This window comes from Chamaea fasciata, unplaced genomic scaffold, assembly GCF_029207755.1.
Source record: "Chamaea fasciata isolate MVZ Bird 193981 ecotype frontalis unplaced genomic scaffold, bChaFas1.0.hap1 SCAF_20, whole genome shotgun sequence".
Classification (NCBI taxonomy): Eukaryota; Metazoa; Chordata; class Aves; order Passeriformes; family Sylviidae; genus Chamaea; species Chamaea fasciata.
The window spans coordinates 2,826,876-2,843,391 of NW_027094105.1; positions in this window are offsets into that span (position 1 = coordinate 2,826,876).

Below are 16,516 nucleotides of genomic sequence, written 5' to 3' on the forward strand. Positions count from 1 at the left end.
GACTCATTCCTTATGGATCCCTTCCAGCTCAAGATATTCTATAATTCTATGACTACCCTTGTCTGTGGAGGTCTGAAGATAGTTGGGTGAGATTTTCAAGGAAGAATTTCACAGAAATGCATCAGAAATATGTTTCTGATAGTTCTGGGCAAAAAGGAACTGGTGACACTGAAGCAGCTGAATGCAGAGGTTGGGATGTGCCCACAGAGGGTGTCTGTAATCCCAGATTTATCAGGGAATTCCTGCTCACTTCTATCCTGTCCTGGCCTGGGACCACCACCCTGTCTTTGCACAGAACTCAAGTGAGATTTATCTGGAAACGTTCCTTCTCTGTTCCAGTGTTAAAGGTCCCTGCATGTCTTTCTGTGCGATGACTCCTGACTTTCTGGCCAGTTCAAGTCAAAAGACACCTGAGTTTTCCTGACAATGTTCCCAGCTGGATGTGTGTCCACTTTTGAATCACATCCATTCAAGACAGTTAATTTATCTAACAGGAAAATAATCCTGGGTTATTTGTCTCAGCTAATCCAAATTTGATATTACAAGGACATCAGAGAGGGCAAAGAAGATCTTACCAAGGGTCCATCCTTGCCTTCAGTAGAGAGCAACAAGAAATTCCTTGGGAAGAATATCAGAACAGAAAAACCAGGCAATTACTGAGTGCAGTTCTCCAGTTTCCTCTGATTTGTGCTCGTGGCCTCCCAGATAAAAGGTAGAACTTTTCAATTTTAATCCAATTGCTCTTTACACCCCTGACATTGCAGAGTTGTGGCATTTTCCTATTATTGCCACTATCTTTAGTAAAATCACTGGAGGAGAGCACTACAAAGACTTTTACAGATTTGCAAAGCAGTGTTTTCCAGAGCATCCCTTATCACCATGGGAACAGGCACAACCTGTTTTAACCAGAGACAAAGGGATGAGGAAATGGTCTCACTTGGTCAGACCTGGCAGGTTGCATGAGGTGGTTCCTCACTTGTTGGGTCCTTCTTGGTGGATGCTAAACTTCTGGACACAAGCCACGAGCAGCAGAGGTTCTTGTTCTGGAAATTAATCTTTATTATAAAGGCAAGATTTACAAATTCTTGCCTGTGAGAGTTCATTTGACCCCTTAAGGCAGCAAGTGCAGAGCAGCAGATCCACTCTTTGGGAAGCAGCACATGGAGATCCCCTACTGAAGTAATTTCTCCCCAGGGCTCCTCAACAGTGTGACAGCTCTGAACTACAGGAAAATCCAAATTCCCAAGGTTCTGCAGTGACTCTAGAGCAGGCAGTCCAGCAATTCCTGCGCATGGTTGAGCAGATACATCCCTCACTGGGGTGGATGATACTCCAGAGCATGTCACTTTGTGTGGTGTCGTGGGAAAGGCCCAGTTCTCAGTGAGCTCTTGGGCTTTTACGCTCACACCTGGATTGCAGGTCAGCTCTTCAAACACAAACACACCTGTGCTAAACTCATGGGAGAACAACCAGGTGCTGATGACGGCTGCAAAAGGAAAAGAGATCAGTGAGTGTCACGGAGAAAAAATGGGATAAATATGTGCAAATGAGCACAATCCAGGTTAAACCAGACCTGCTGATTTCTGAGATAAATCTGCTCAGCCCACGAGCACAGCACTACAAACCCACAGGGTGAGCTGGAGAGGCTGGGATCTGCTGGGAAGGTCCTGTAATCACAGAATCCCAGACTGATATGGGTTGGGAGGGACCTTAAAGCTCATCCTATCCCACCCCTGCCATGGCAGGGACACCTTCCACTGTCCCAGGGTGCTCCAAGCCCCAGTGTCCAACCTGGCCTTGGACACTGCCAGGGATCCAGGGGCATCCCCCATTAAATAGATGTTTTGGGGTACTCTGGCTGTATGTTCTGGTTTAGAGGTGGTGATGTGCTTTCTAACATGACAGCATCACCCTACACACCTTTCACACTCTCACCTGCCTGATGATGCTGATTCCCAGAGCACAGTTCGCTGGTTCATCTCTTCTGACCAGTGTTGCATCAGTTCTCCCCAGCTCTGGTACAAGAGGTTAAATAGCAGGTGCTTGCCCCGAATTTGCATCAGCATGAGCTGTGTCCTCGGCAGCAAAGAGCTTTGCATAAAAGGGCAGGGAGGCAGAAAACAAGCGAACCACAAAACCAACAGCTCTAATTATTTCTTGGTAGATTTTGCAAGCGATTGCCTCTGTCAGGAGAAACACAAAATATTCTGTTCGTACTTATTGTTCTACTCCCCAGCTGAAAGGAAATTAATGAACTCACTGAGGGCTGAGAACGCATCCATGGGGTCACTGGAAATTCACCCTTGACTGAAGTTGTGATAACTGAAACCCTTATCAAAGACAATAATGCCCAATTTTTGAGAGCTGTGTGGGCACCCAGCTGCCACTGAAATGCAGGGGGGTGAAGAGTGTAGGTGCCTTCAGAGGTTCCTGGGTTTAATGTGAACTGTGTCCATTTCTTGTCAAAGCCTTCAGCCCTGTTTACATCCCTGTAGTTGACTCCCAGAGCCTCATCCAAGATCTAAGAGACAAAATGAACCCTGATGTCTGTTTTATCACCCTGAGTGATTCCTGCCATCATCCTAATTGGGGATCATTGATAGCAGAGATGCTGTCGGGCTTCTTATGGCTCAGGGAATCACAGAGGGGTTTGGGGTGGAACAGACCTTGGAGATCATCCCCTCTCTTTAGAGATCATCCCATCTTCCCCCCTGCCATGGATAGGGACACCTTTCACTCCCCCAGGTAGCTCAGAGCTCCATCCAGCCTGGAATGAGATGATTTCCAAGATCCTTTATCTTCAGCGAGAGACCCCGGTGGCCGCAGGGTTCTCCAGCCCCCTCTGAGCTGCAGCTGATGGCACACACGCGAACATGTGAGCACACATGGAGAGCGTTTGATATGGAAATGCAAAATCAGTAAATTGAGGTGGCTGCAAAACACCCTGAGCGCTGAGGGGATGAATCACCTTGTCGGAGGCTTTGTTTCCTCCGATGAATCACTGCGGGGTGGTGTTGGTACTACACGGCTCAGCCCTTGGCCAAGGCTGAAAAAGTTGTTTGGGTTTATTTTTTAAACTGCATTTATTCTGATCCCTGCCCGTTCACGTGGTCCTGAGCAAAGCTGATCTCTGGCTGAAGGAAATGACACTCCAGTCTCTCATTCCCAACGCTGCTGGGAGGATACCTCTGGCCATCAGCACAAAACACTCTTTTGAGGGAGATGCTGCCTATCTCCCATCTCTCATGCCAGCTTCGTGGAGGGTTCCCAAGAATAGCAACGTTCTTTACTCATTTTGTTTCTCACACAAGATCACTGGATAAAAATAGACATCAAGACAGGAGGAAAATGAGGGGAAAAAAGGGAAGGTTAAAGCTGCCACTGCACTATTATCTCCTTGGGAAGCTACTGAGGGTTTATTCGTGCTGTGCTGCTGCCTCCCTTGCTCAAAAGAATTATATCACTCTGTCTTGTAAGAATATGGAAAATCAGATGTATTAAATTAGCTGAAAATTGGTTATGGGAAAAAAAAAACAAAACACCTCTTGATACTGCAGTGGATGTGCCTCATCCAACTCCTTTGGAGCCCAGGTAGAAAGGAGAGGTGTTAGGAGAGATAATAAAATGCAATAATAATAAAACAATACAAATAGAACAGTTATAAAAGTACAATAACTTCCACAAATTTGTCAGAGTTTGCTCAGTGGGAATTATTGTCTGTCCAAACACACCCAGAGTCCTTCCCATGTGGCGTCTCCCAAAGTGAGGAGCTGGAAAGCCTCTGGTGCCTTTCAGCAGCACTTGAGAGACTCAATCCAAGTGGAAAACTCATTTCTGGTTATTAAATCCCTCTGTGTTCTCCTTAACGACCAGAAGAAAATAATGCATGAATTGCAAACCTGGTAGAAATGGAATAATTAATATAGTTTAAATAATAATAAAAAAAATTACGCAGAGTTATTCAGAATGAGATTTTCAGATTTCAAATAACTCTAGACTTTTGAAATTCCAGTTATTGTGTTATGGAACAGTAGAAGAAGATTTTTCCCCCACAAGAATCTCATAATTTCTTGAAAACCAGGCTATTCCTGAGTGATTTCAGCATAATAATAATAATAATAATAATAATAATAATAATAATAATAATAATAAAGAGCCATACAGAATTATATTCAGTGCATACTCTGGGATCTAATTAATAAAAAGAAAAGAAACAGAAGAGGATTTTATCTGTTTCAAGTTCATTGAGAGAGAGGAAAAACACATTTACACTTCTGGGTGTGAGTGTGGCTCTTAAAGTCTCTGGGTACACCTGAAAATCTTGTCCTGAGAAAATCCTTGAGATGGATTTGGGTCAGGAGGAGGAAGTGCTCATGTGTGGAATTGGGTAGCAGGAGGAAATAACAACTAAAGCCCAGGGACGTGAAGGGAAAAGCCCCATTTCACCCTGCTGGACCCTGGGTGAGGTCTGCAGAGACCACTGCAGGACCTCGTGTGCTGTGAGGGGCAGTGGCACTGCCACGGTGTCACACACCCCCAAAACTGGCACAGAGGGGCAGCACCGCCACAAAATCATCACTGAAAAGGATCTTACCCACAGAATCTGCAGGAGAATAGCAGAATTTATGCCAGAAAGAGTGTTCTAGATGATACAATTTGACACACAGTTTGGAAAGGGCACAGGGCTTTATCCCAAACCTTGGAAAATGAGAAGGCTGCTCGTTGGAATTCTGGAAACTTAGATTTTGGGGTTTTAGTATATAGCAGTACACGTAAGTTAAGATGAAGGGCTTTAAGTGTTGTCTACTTCACCTTCTTCTTTCTCCTTCTTCATGGGCTTAGGTGGTTTTCTGTAATTAGGTAAAAAAAGGCCTGCATTGCTAGCCTTGTGTAATCATTATTAGGTCAAAAACATAAATAATCTAAGTGTCATCTTGTTATTAGGTATTTGGCACTTAAACAACCTTGGAAAGAGTTAGAAGCTTTCTACTTTACCTCATTTCTCTAACTTGCCAGTTGGAGCTCAGAGCTCGTGAGACTGTAAATAGATAAGAAACAATGAACATCCAAGTCCAAACTCAACATCTACGTCTCCCTGACCTCAGCAGAGAAAAAGAAACCAGAACTGTAACAGCTGCTGAGCCAGGCAGGGAAGCATCAGGTGGGGCTGAGCTGTGGGGCAGGATCAGGCTGGAACAGCATCCTGCACCTGTATGTGGCCCTGTCACCCACCTAAGGGACAGTGAGAGGCCTGGGGGCACCCAGGGGTGGGCATGAGCAGTGGTTTTGGAAGTGATGACCCTGGGAAGGGCAGCTTGGGTGTCTTCGGGACACAGATCTGGGTCAGGACAGGCAGGGCTCGGGAATGGTTCAGCTGCAATAATCAGAATTTTCCCCTGTGTGAGTTGTGAGTATGAAATATTATTAATCATTGGCCATGGAAAGAAGTGGAACTGTGAACTAAAGACTGGTCAGTCTGATTGAGGGAAGAAGCAGTTATTTGTGTTCCCTGTGCATAAGTGCTGAAAGCTTTTGATAAGAGAGAGGTGAGAGACCTGAGGTCAGAGTGAAAACAACCAAACCTCCCTAGGGACCACATCATCTCTGGTTAGACTTCACTGGGAGAGCAGAGTTACCTCACAGCTGAATTCACCTGGCAACATAAGGTACCCAGATTAGAAATAAGACCCCCCCAAAAGCTGGCATCCTGCATTTGACAGCTCTTAAATCTCCCTGTGTCCTACAAACTGCATCTGCTCAGCCTGGCATCCATACACTGAACCCTACTGGGCAATAATATGGGAACCACTGAAAAATCAAAGTTTCACTAGCTTGAGATGCAGTCTGTACATCAGGGGAAGTGCAGGAATGTGGGGTGAAAGTCTATTTATAATTCTGGCAGGTTGAAAGGCTTCGTTAGTTCACCTTTCTCAAAATAAGAAAGCTCCATCACTCTTCTGCTCAGGCAAGAAACTGTGAAGTTGTTTATTTTTTCCAACCCTATAGGGCAAATAAGGAAAGATCTTGCAAAATTCCCATTGTAGAGTGCCTTAGGTGCTGGGGCCACCTTCTGTTACTCAGTGTGGGATGGATTCATCCTCACAGCAGCTGCTGAGGTGGGTCAGTGCTGGTGTCCCTCCTCTACCTCCCCATTAAAAGACAGAGATGAAACATCAGAAGGTGAAAGTGCCTCTGTTTAACCTCGAGGGTTAAACACAGTCTGAGGACACTCTTTAGGTGTTTGTGCCCCTAAAGGCTCCCTGGAGCAGTCCCCAAGACTGTAAATAACTCAGGAGCATGAGCACACACGGAAAAGCCGCAGCCAAGGATGGAGTGCTGTCAAAATCCCCACCTAAAAAATCGATGTTAAAAGGCAGCAATATAACCTGCCTCCTCAGGGGGACAGGAGCTTTCTCTCCAGATTGTGAAACTGGTAAAACTCTTGAGAATGATGTTCCAAAATGCCCTAAAGGATGGTAGTCACCTGGAGCTTTTTATTTATGGTGATTGGAACAAGGTCAGCTTAAAGCTGCTGGGAGCTTTTGGTTATGAGCTGAGGCCTGGGACACCTGCAAGCTGTAGCTGCTTTCTTGGTCTCCCATCAGCACAGTTAAAGACAAAAATCACTAGAAAAGGCAAAAGAAAAGCTGGAATTTCCCTCCTGGGAGCAGCTCAGCACTTGGCTGACCAACATCTCCAACCAGAGCTGTGGAGAACCCAGCCCTCACCAATTAATGGTCCTGCTAATTGGGGTGTGCCAATGCACAGCCCTGGATCAGCACAGCTCTGCAGGGCTTTTTCACATCTGCTGGGCTTCTCACAGGCTCTGCTCATTCAGCAGGGGCGAGATTCTCAAAAACATGTGGGATTAAATTCCTCTGAGCTCCCCAGGCCAATTCTGACGGTGGCATCTGTGTAAATAGACAGTGCTTTCTTGGTAAGTGATTCATGCTGCCTTATCTGGCAGATCAGTTTGGTAATGTTTGTAATTACCAATACCAGGGCTGAGTACAGGAACGGCCCAGGCAAGTTCTTTGGTCTAGATCTCTCTGAGATAGCTTAAGGCAGGGAAAATTACTGAGGGCATTTGGGAGAAAGAGCTCATTTGGGAGCAGGAGCCTCATTAGCAGGCGGAGGGTGGGAGGTTTATTGTGGTTCTTGTGAAAAATCACCCCCAGCTTTTGCCATCACCCGTCTGAGGGTGGCAGTCATCAAATTAGCATAATGCACCCTGCCTGGGAATGAAATTATGGAAGGCTGTCATGGAAAAGGGATGATTCAGGGGTTGGGAGGCATCACAGTCCGGTACATCCAGGGAGGAGCAGTGACAGTGGGGGTGAGGGAATTGGGGCATCCCTGTGTCACACAAAGCCATGATTGCCAGGGCATCCCCACTGCCTGCTCATTTACATCAGCCACAAAATGTATAAATCACAGGTGAATGGAAAAAGGAAAAACAAAAAATTCAGCCTTGAGTGACAGTCTTTGTTTGTCCCTAGAGAGGTATTTTTCAGGGAAAATCCTGCAGGTAAAATCCTGCATCTGCCAGCATTTTCTCTGGAACATTCCTTGAAGTTACCCTGCGATTATCCAAAGCCTTTTCACAGCTGGTTTTCCTAGCCACAAGAAGGACACATCCGCTCTGGATCCTGCTTGGTTTGCCCTCCATGGAATTAAGTTTGGCATTTTTCTTTGTTTCCAATCAGGGCATACAAAATCTCTGTGCATTCCCATTGATATTCACATCATTTCTGCTCCAGCTTCTCTTGAATTAATGAAACCCCAGAATCTTTGCAATGTCACTCTCTTACGCAGGCTGAACAATTTAATCTTGCCCATTCTTGAATTCTGCCCCCCTCTTATTCCTATATTTGATTCCTTTGTGCAAATGTCTCGGGGCTTCCTGGACAGAGCTCACACAGCAGGTTTTGCTGGTGGAAAAGTAGGATTTTCCCTTGTCCAAAGGAGTCGGGCACTGAGATGCCTGAAGGACACTCAAGAGAACCCATCAACACGAGCCACTGTAATAAAAAGCAAGTGTTTTTCTGGCAATTCTACTTCTCCAAACTTTTTCCTTAGATTTTCCACACTGGAGGCCTGGCAGCCTACACAGATCTCAGAATGGTTAAGGTTGGAAGGGATCTTAAAAATCACGTGGTCCCACCCCCTGCCACGTGCAGGGACATCTTCCGCTATCCCAGGTGGCTCCAAGCCCTGTCCAACCTGTCCTTGGACACTTCCAGGGATCCAGGGGCAGCCACAGCTTCTCTGGGCACCCTGTGCCAGGGCCTCAGAACCCTCCTAGGGAAGGATTTATTTCTAATATCCCATCTAACACTGTGCTCCTTTATCTTAAGGCCATTCCCCATTGTCTCATCACTCCCTATCCTCATGAAAGTCTCTTCGCAGCACCTGGGGCCCTGTGTGTTCCCAGAGCTGACAATTCCCAAGGAGTTGAAGCCCTGTGGGGTCCAGGAGCTGTGCTTTGGTGAGTCAGCAGCAAACACCTCCCTGAGCAGCTCAAGGTGATGCTGAAGTCGGTGAGCAAACCTGGCCTGCGGTTTCATGCAAAGCCCTTTTCCTTCTTTGAGTCTGCGTGGGTTCATGCCCCCCAGATTTCGCTCTCAGTTTCAGGTGTGAATGAATTCAATATCTTCAGGTCATACTCAGCGAAGAGAAACTCCCCAGTTCGGACTGGTTTCAGTACAAACCTAAGCAAAACCACAGAACTGCTCATGGTTTCCAGACCAAACCATACAGTTCACCTTGTTTTTTGGGGTTTCATTATGAAAATTTCATAGAGTCTGAAATGTAACAGACACAAAAGTTTGAAGTGTGACCTGTCCACTTCTGCCTACTGGGAATAGAATGGTTGGCAAGGGAAATCTTTGCTGCAAAGAGACATTTCTGTGCTCCCCAGTTGGTTTGAAGTGAAAACTGACTGATTGATTTGTTCTCCTTGGGTCCTGAGCTTTGAGCTTGGTTTTGGCCCTTGCTTTGGTCTTCTGGGCATGGTTTTAGTCCATGTCTGGAAGACAAAATTCATGGATCCTTTGCATGGTGGGAAATCAGTGCAGGCATGGCATAGCCAAGCCTACATCTTCTGTATCTCAGGGTTTAAAGGGATTTAGGAAATGCTGAGACTGTGATGGTGTTCTCTCTTACTGATTAACTGGGGATCCTTCCAGGAGAGATTAAAACGTGGATCATTTCTAAGTCAGGGAAATGATCAAGCACTTGGTAACTCAGGGTTTCACACTCACGTGAGTGTGGTGCACATGAAAGACAGCTTCAGCCTTGAATTTGTGACAATCAAATAGCAGAGAAATGAAAACACGAGTGAGATGGAGGATGGGCAATGCTGGAGAAAATCTGTAGAAAATTTGCCTTGAAATATATCTTATTTTTAGTGGTACAGAGGCAAATGTGAGTATTTTTCCTGGGTACACTTCCAAAGGCTGTGTCTCACCTACTGAGCCAATTCTGTCATCCAGGATACATCAGTACTAATCCATTTTTTTCTGAATTCCTTAGAAATCACCTTATTGAGCACAACTGAACCAAGAAAACTCAGCTGGACTGGAAGATTTCATTTTAGAAGACAGCCAGGTTTCAGCTCAGATTTCCAGTCAGGATGGACTTGCCACTTCTTCCAAGGGCACGACAATGTTTAACTAACTCCAGTCTCATGGATTTTTCTTCTCTTTTCTGTTGGATTGACAGAGCCAGAGAGAAAAGAGAAAAACCTTGTGGATTATTTTCCCTCTGCTGTCATTAACTCTCATTTCCAATGGTCAAAACTTCATTTTTTGAAGCTAAATTCACATGAACCCAGGTTCAGATTTCCTTCTATCCCCAGTTGGAATAAATAAACAAACCAAATTGTTCAAATTTCTCTCAGTAAAGGGATTTTCTAGACCCCAAATAATTTGTTCACTCTTGTTCTTGTTGAGCAGGGAAAATCTGTACCCAGTTTCCCCTGCTCAGCAGAGAGAGTGACTTCTCAAAACATGCAGGATGGGAAGATGCATCTTCAAACAGTGTTTTGAATGAATGAAATAAAAACACAGCAAACAATTGAGAGTTTGAGGCACCCACTCAGATGCAAAAAATATCCCCTTTCTCCGTGGCCACTGCTAAATGTAACGAGGCAGTTTCAGGATGTGTCTTTAGACGCTGCTTTTGGTTGGTTTGGTTGAGTTTGAACTATTTTCTAGAGGAGGTTGGCCCGTGGGAAAAACCCAGACTGGGAGGAAATCTGGTTTCACATCTGGTCCCTGCCCAGGGCTGTGTCACCACCGTGTCCCACGCCGGTGGCTCTGGGAGAAAGGAGCATGGCACAACCACCTGGGAGGGTGTCAGCATCCCTTGGGAGTGGAGCATCATTTAGAGAAGATATTCAGGGCTTTGCCTCGAGCTTCTTAGGCCAGGAGCCCAAGGGAAAAGAGTCGGAGAGGAGCAGTGAGCACTCTGCAAGGAAAGATGTGCTCTGCACTTTTCTGTGAACACTTTGGGAAGGGAGAGGTTTGAACCCAGCTTTGAGCAGAAGCAGCTGATAATGATAAAATCTACTTGTCTAAATCCAGCTGTTTTGACCCCAGAGCTTAAATCCTGTTAGAAGCAAAATCTTGATTTTTTTTACCATTTTACAGACAGAAAATCTCAGGCAGGGGGTGGAGAAGTGAAAAATGGAGCAGAGACTCCCCAAAAGCTTTGCTGGATGAATTGGGTGAGTGAGGTCCATGGAGCTGCAGTGGGGCTCATCCCTGAATTCCAACAGGATCATTGGCCAGAGAAAAGCTCCAGGAGCACTGGTGAAAGGGGCTTGTCCCTGTTGTCCCAGCTGAGCCCAAGCTGGGCAAGGCAAGGAATGAGGGAGGGATGTGGTGAAGATGGTGAGGAGGTGGTGGTGTAGGTTGTGAGAGAACATGAAGCAGCTTCGACACGAGCAGAGGAAACTGCACATTTGGAATTTCAAGAAATCGACTCGACATTTCTGCCGTAGCAGATAAACATCTCAGTCTCTTTTATGGCTGGGAATCATCTCTTTTTTTCTGTTTATAAATAGAAAAAAACACAACAAGTCACCCCGTGTTATTTCCTCCGGGGCTTTTTGGGGGTGGATGGCCGTGGGTGGTAAACAGCCCACAGAGAAGTTGTTGTGATTAATAATCAATATGAAGCTGGGGAGAGCAGGGGCTGAGGCTGAAATGAGCCAGATTTGGGCTCCCCACAAACCAAATATAGGTGAGGGAGGGAGGGCACAGGCACACTGCTGCTCTAGGGCTGTGATTATTGCTGCTTTGTGACATTATTTATATCCCTACCAGCAGTTTTCTTGCCAAAAGACACCTTAGGCAGCGCATGAAAACCTGAAAGCCTAAAAACCAGAAATGAGGCATAAAGGCACAGACAAGCAGCTGGACAGGGTGAGCAGAGCGCTTGAGGAAGTGTTCTAGCCTTGGCAAAGCCTTGCTGGTGTCGTGGTGACAGCCAGCACTGGAAACCTGCGGTTGGGTGCTGCACAAACACGCTCTGGGGTAGTCTGGTGAGTGCAGCCTGATCAGGTGGTGCAGAGGAAGATGAGGAGGAGAAGCAAAGCACATTTATCAGAGTTTTGAGGCTCTGTGTCCCAGTCTGGAGTGCAGGGACTGCCCTTGTCCTGCTGAGCATCCCCAGGGTGGGCAGCAAAGCCTTCAGTGCTGGTCCTGCAAGGGGTGGATCTTCCTTTGGGAAGGGGGAAAGAGAAAACCTTTGGAGCTGGGGCTCTGAGGCACCCAAGGCACTTCTGCATGCCTAGGTGGGCTGTAGCCACAGGGGACAGTCCCAGAAAGTGCCAGCCGGTAAATCTGTGCCAGCTGCATCAGCAAACCCAAGATACCCCAAATCCTGGGGTGCCCTGGCATGTTTGAGATGCACTGGGGATACACCTGGCCAGGGAAGCTTTAGAGTGACCTTCAGGGCAACCTCAACATGAAACTAGCTGGGGCTTCTCAGGGTGCCCAGAGCAGATGTGGCTGCCCCTGGAGCCCCGGCAGTTTCCCAGGCCAGGTTGGACACGGCTTGGAGCAGCCTGGGACGGTGGAAGGTGTCCCTGCCCATGGCAGGAGGTGTCACTGGATGAGCTGGAAGGTCCTTCCAACCCAAATCATTCTGGGATTCTATGAAATATTGCAGTGGATTCCCCTCCTCTCAGAAATTCCATTTCACTCAAAGCAAAACTGGATTTTGGAAAGACGATCATTCTGATAAAATTATTCAGAAATTAAAAAAAAGAACAACAAACAACCTTTTATTTTAATAAGCTTGAAAGGCACAAGTTCAGCATTTGGGGAGTAAAATGGTTTCATTTTTCTATAAAAACGACATTTTGTTTTGGAACTCTCCACTTGTTATTAATTTATTTATTCAATGTATTCAGCTTGAAACTATGGGGAAAATTAAACCTTTTGATCTATGTGTGCTACATATGAGTGGTGGAGAAAGGGACTTTTCCTTCGTGATACATTTCTAGGATTTTTTTTTGTAAACAGAATTCATTCTTAAACTGCCTCGTTACAAACCAAACACAGCAGCAGCTAATTAATTCCTGATGAAAGATTTGCATCACTGGCAGTTTTTCAGTGATGGCAAATTCTGTCAGCACTTCTATTCAGCAATTCAGGAAGCCTTCCCTTACTGCCAGTCTGATGGATTTCGTAACACTTTGGGAGAGGACTTATTTTGTTTTGTCTGCTGAAGGAACAGAGTGTTCCTCAGTGGAGCAAGGACTGGATGATGATGGACAAGAGGGGACAGGGACTTGCAGGCAGGAAAAACAGGTGATTATAGGAAGAGGTGGAGAAGGAAGGAGCTGCAGGGATAAGTGAGGATTAGGTGTCTTAAACTTGTGGGTCCAAGGGAATGGGAAGAATGCTGTCATGAAAGTTTCTTGGCAAGAAAAGGTGCCCATCCTTGCAGGGGATGGAGCCAGGCAGAGGTCAGGCAGCTCCAGCAGAGCAGCAAACAAACGCTGAAATTCTTTAGGAAGTTCTTCTGGGCACCATTCTTCTGATTAAAGCCAGCAGCTGGATTAGGGATTCTTCACATAGAGAGGGAATTTTCTATAGGCAGCCTTGGAGACTTCTATATCACTGTTCCTACAATGTCAAAATCTAAATATTTAGCCTGGCCTCCCGCTGAGTGTGCAGCGCAAAGGGAAGGAAAGCAGCCAGGTGGAAACCAAAATGACAGAGCACATTGTGGACTGCGAGTCAGAGCAAATCCCAGACAGAGGCAGAGACTGGTGACCTCAATCCCGGTGAGCAGTTCACTGGGTGCAGCCACTGAATGGCAATTAATCTGTTGGACTAATTGAGGGGTAGAGGAGGAGGTGCCCCAAGAGCTCAGGTTAGCACAGGATGCAGTCCTAGACAGCTGCACAGCCCACAGCCCAAGCTTTCAACACTCCCACTGCAGAATGGGCTGTGATAGCCATCTCTGTGAGCAAAGAACTGCCTGCCATGAAATGCTGGGGCTCTAAAACTGGGAGAAAAATCCTTCAGTGATTCATCAATTCATTAGAAAAGGAACTTTCGGGTTGACCAAGCCTGTTCATGAATTTGAGTTGGGTTTTGCTGAATGGTTGAGGTGAAACCACAAGGTCTGGAAGTGCTGAAACATCAGAATTAGACAAGATACAAGCAGTGGTTTAGATCCAAGATTGCTTGATTGGTTTGGCTCTTGCCAAAACCTGAGACAGGTGATGGAAGCATTTTTCCTGATTCATTACCAGGCTGATTGATTTACCAACAGGTGCCATAATAACAGATGTAATCTCCTCTCTGAGTAATTCGGAACACAGATTTGAGCAATCTTCCCCCATCTTCAAGAAATCATGACTGTGACAGCATGCACAAATTAGAATACCATAATCTGAATGAAAGCACAGGAAAATACCTGATAATAATTCCATGAAAAGTGCAAGACAAAATTCCCTCCCTGGGGCTCCCAGAATGAGTATGTATTAGAGGAATCTGTGAATTCAGCCACTGATGACCTGGATTCAACAGGAGATCAACAATCCTTTCAATATTAGCTCAGTAAAGATGAAACTCCCTCTTGGCCTAAAGTTCTATCTTTATTTTTATGCCAGGAGCAGCAATAGACACAGAAAGGCGTCTTCCAGACATGCTTAAAATAATAAACAAACAAACAATCACACAAACACATATAAATATATAAATACATATAAAAATAGATATAAATAAATAAACGATATAAACAATATAAATAAATAAAGATAAACATAAAAATAAATAAAACCATTCTGGAGCCCAGCAGGGGCAGATTCTTCAGAGCCACCTCATCAATGGAATCACAGAATGGTTTGGAAGGGACCTTAAAGGATCATCTGATTCCACCCCCTGCCATGGGCAGGGACACCCTCCACAAGAGCAGGATGCTCAGAGCTCCATCCAGCCTGGCCCTGGACACTTCCAGCAATAACTGAGTACAAGATGCTTTGGGAGAGAGGAAAAGCAACAGCTAAAATAGAGCAAGTGTTCACCTGAGTGAATTCCTCTTTGAGTCCAGTAACACCCTGTGACAGTGATATCCATGATTTAATTGTGCAATGTAGAAAACAAACATTCTTTTCGTTTATTTTAAATGCTGAAGGGTTTGTTTTCCTGGCATGCTCCTTAGGTTTGTTGGGTTATGCCCTGGGCTCATCTCTGCCTGGCTGCTTCCACTCAGTCAAGATTTAATAGGGATCTTTGAAATCTCTTTATTTTGAAATCAAGAGAGAGAAATGGAACTTTTTCAAAGGGGTTTTTCCAGTTGGTTTAATGCATCTGGTTCAGGAGAGCATGGCTCATGTCCTGTCCCTCTCCAGAGACTCTGCTGCCATTGGATGAGAGAGATCCATCCCTGGGGCAGTCCAGTGTCTGGGCAAACACAGCCTGGCTGGACAGGCCAGCACTGCCTGAAGTCTCAGACAATGGGAAAGGAGGAGGAAAAATCAAAAGCAAGACGTGGTTTTGGTATGAATCCTGCTGGGCAGCCAGAGCCAGAGGGCTGTGACCCCTGTGGGACCGTGACAGAAAGTGCCTGAGTTTCCCCTTGGAGCAAAAGCCATTAACAGTGAGCATGGTGAAGGGGAAGGTGTCTCTGCTGGTTTTGGGATGAAGCAGCACAGGCAGCACAGTTCCCCTGCCCCACAGCTGCATCCCATCCCCTACATGAGGAGCCAGCAGGGATGCAGCCCTTCCCAAGGCCAGCCCGGCTGGGAGGCACTGAGCAGCTCTGCTTGGCCTTCACAGGTTTATCTGAGAGCAGAAAACTCTGCAATCATGTAGAAAAACCGAAATGAAACACTATTTGCTCATTGAAAGAGCTGAGGCAGCTTTTTAGGTTTGTTTTCATTTCAGCGGATGCCAGGTCATTTTTAATTTTGATGTGTGTTCGTTCTCCCATCCCTACAGATGCAGGCACAGTGAGAACACACCTCAGGCTGCCTGACAGATTTCTGGTGTGGTTTTGTAAGGTTTCCTGAGAATCAGGGGACATTTCTTGTTTTGCAGCTTTACAAAAACCCACAAGTGCCTGAGTGCTGTGGTGCTCTAACAAACAGGTCAGTGCAGGGAGAGGTTACCCAGGGGCACAGATTGTGCCTCTCTCCTGGTCAGTTCTACCGTCTGGCCCCTGGCACAAACCCACACTGAGGTTCCCTGTGGCCCATCAGGGGTTGGGATGTGCCAGTGAGGTTCTGGAGCTGCAAGGAGAATGTGGTTTGTCTTTACCAGCACCTGTGGCAAATTCATCTCAGAGCCTCCCACAGGGCACCTTGTGTGCACACAGTGATGCAGAAAGAACAGGAGGAGGGAGCTGGTTGTGTCAGATGTTCCCCTGGGGCTGGCAAGTTCAGTTTTAAAAGAAAAAAAAAACTTTAATGTAGTTTCTGTTGTTTTTTTAATTTTTTTTTTCTCTTTCACTGAGGACATTGGGTGGAAATTATTACAGCGGGAGGCAGGCAGGCTCTGTGTGCTGCGCTCTGCCCACCCTGAGGGAGGATGTGAAGGAATGGGGATGGCAGTGCAGGGAGGAAGGGGATGAAGCTTTGGGCTCTGGCAATGATTTTCTCTGTATATTGAACTGGTTTGTGTCTCTGCTCAGGTTTTGACACAGGTGAAATGGAAATCCCCAGGATTTGGTGTGTTTGGGGGGTTCCAATAAGAAGTGTTTGCCAGCAGATTTCTCTGTGAGAAGAAAAAACTAAATGGAAGAAGAAGGAAACATTTATTTTACCTTCCTCGCCGTGCCCACATGGACACCTCTATCTGGCTGTGCTGTTTTGTAGCAATACAAGCAAAGCTTCAAGGAAAGGCTTTTTCTATAAAGAAAACCTCTTCCCCAGGTGGAAGAGAGCAAGGAGAATGCAAAATGCCAGAAAAGTGTAGAGCAACAGTGGGTGATTAATGAACCAGCCTTGCCCCAACCACAGCACCACACAATGGACTTTCACTTTCTCCCAGGG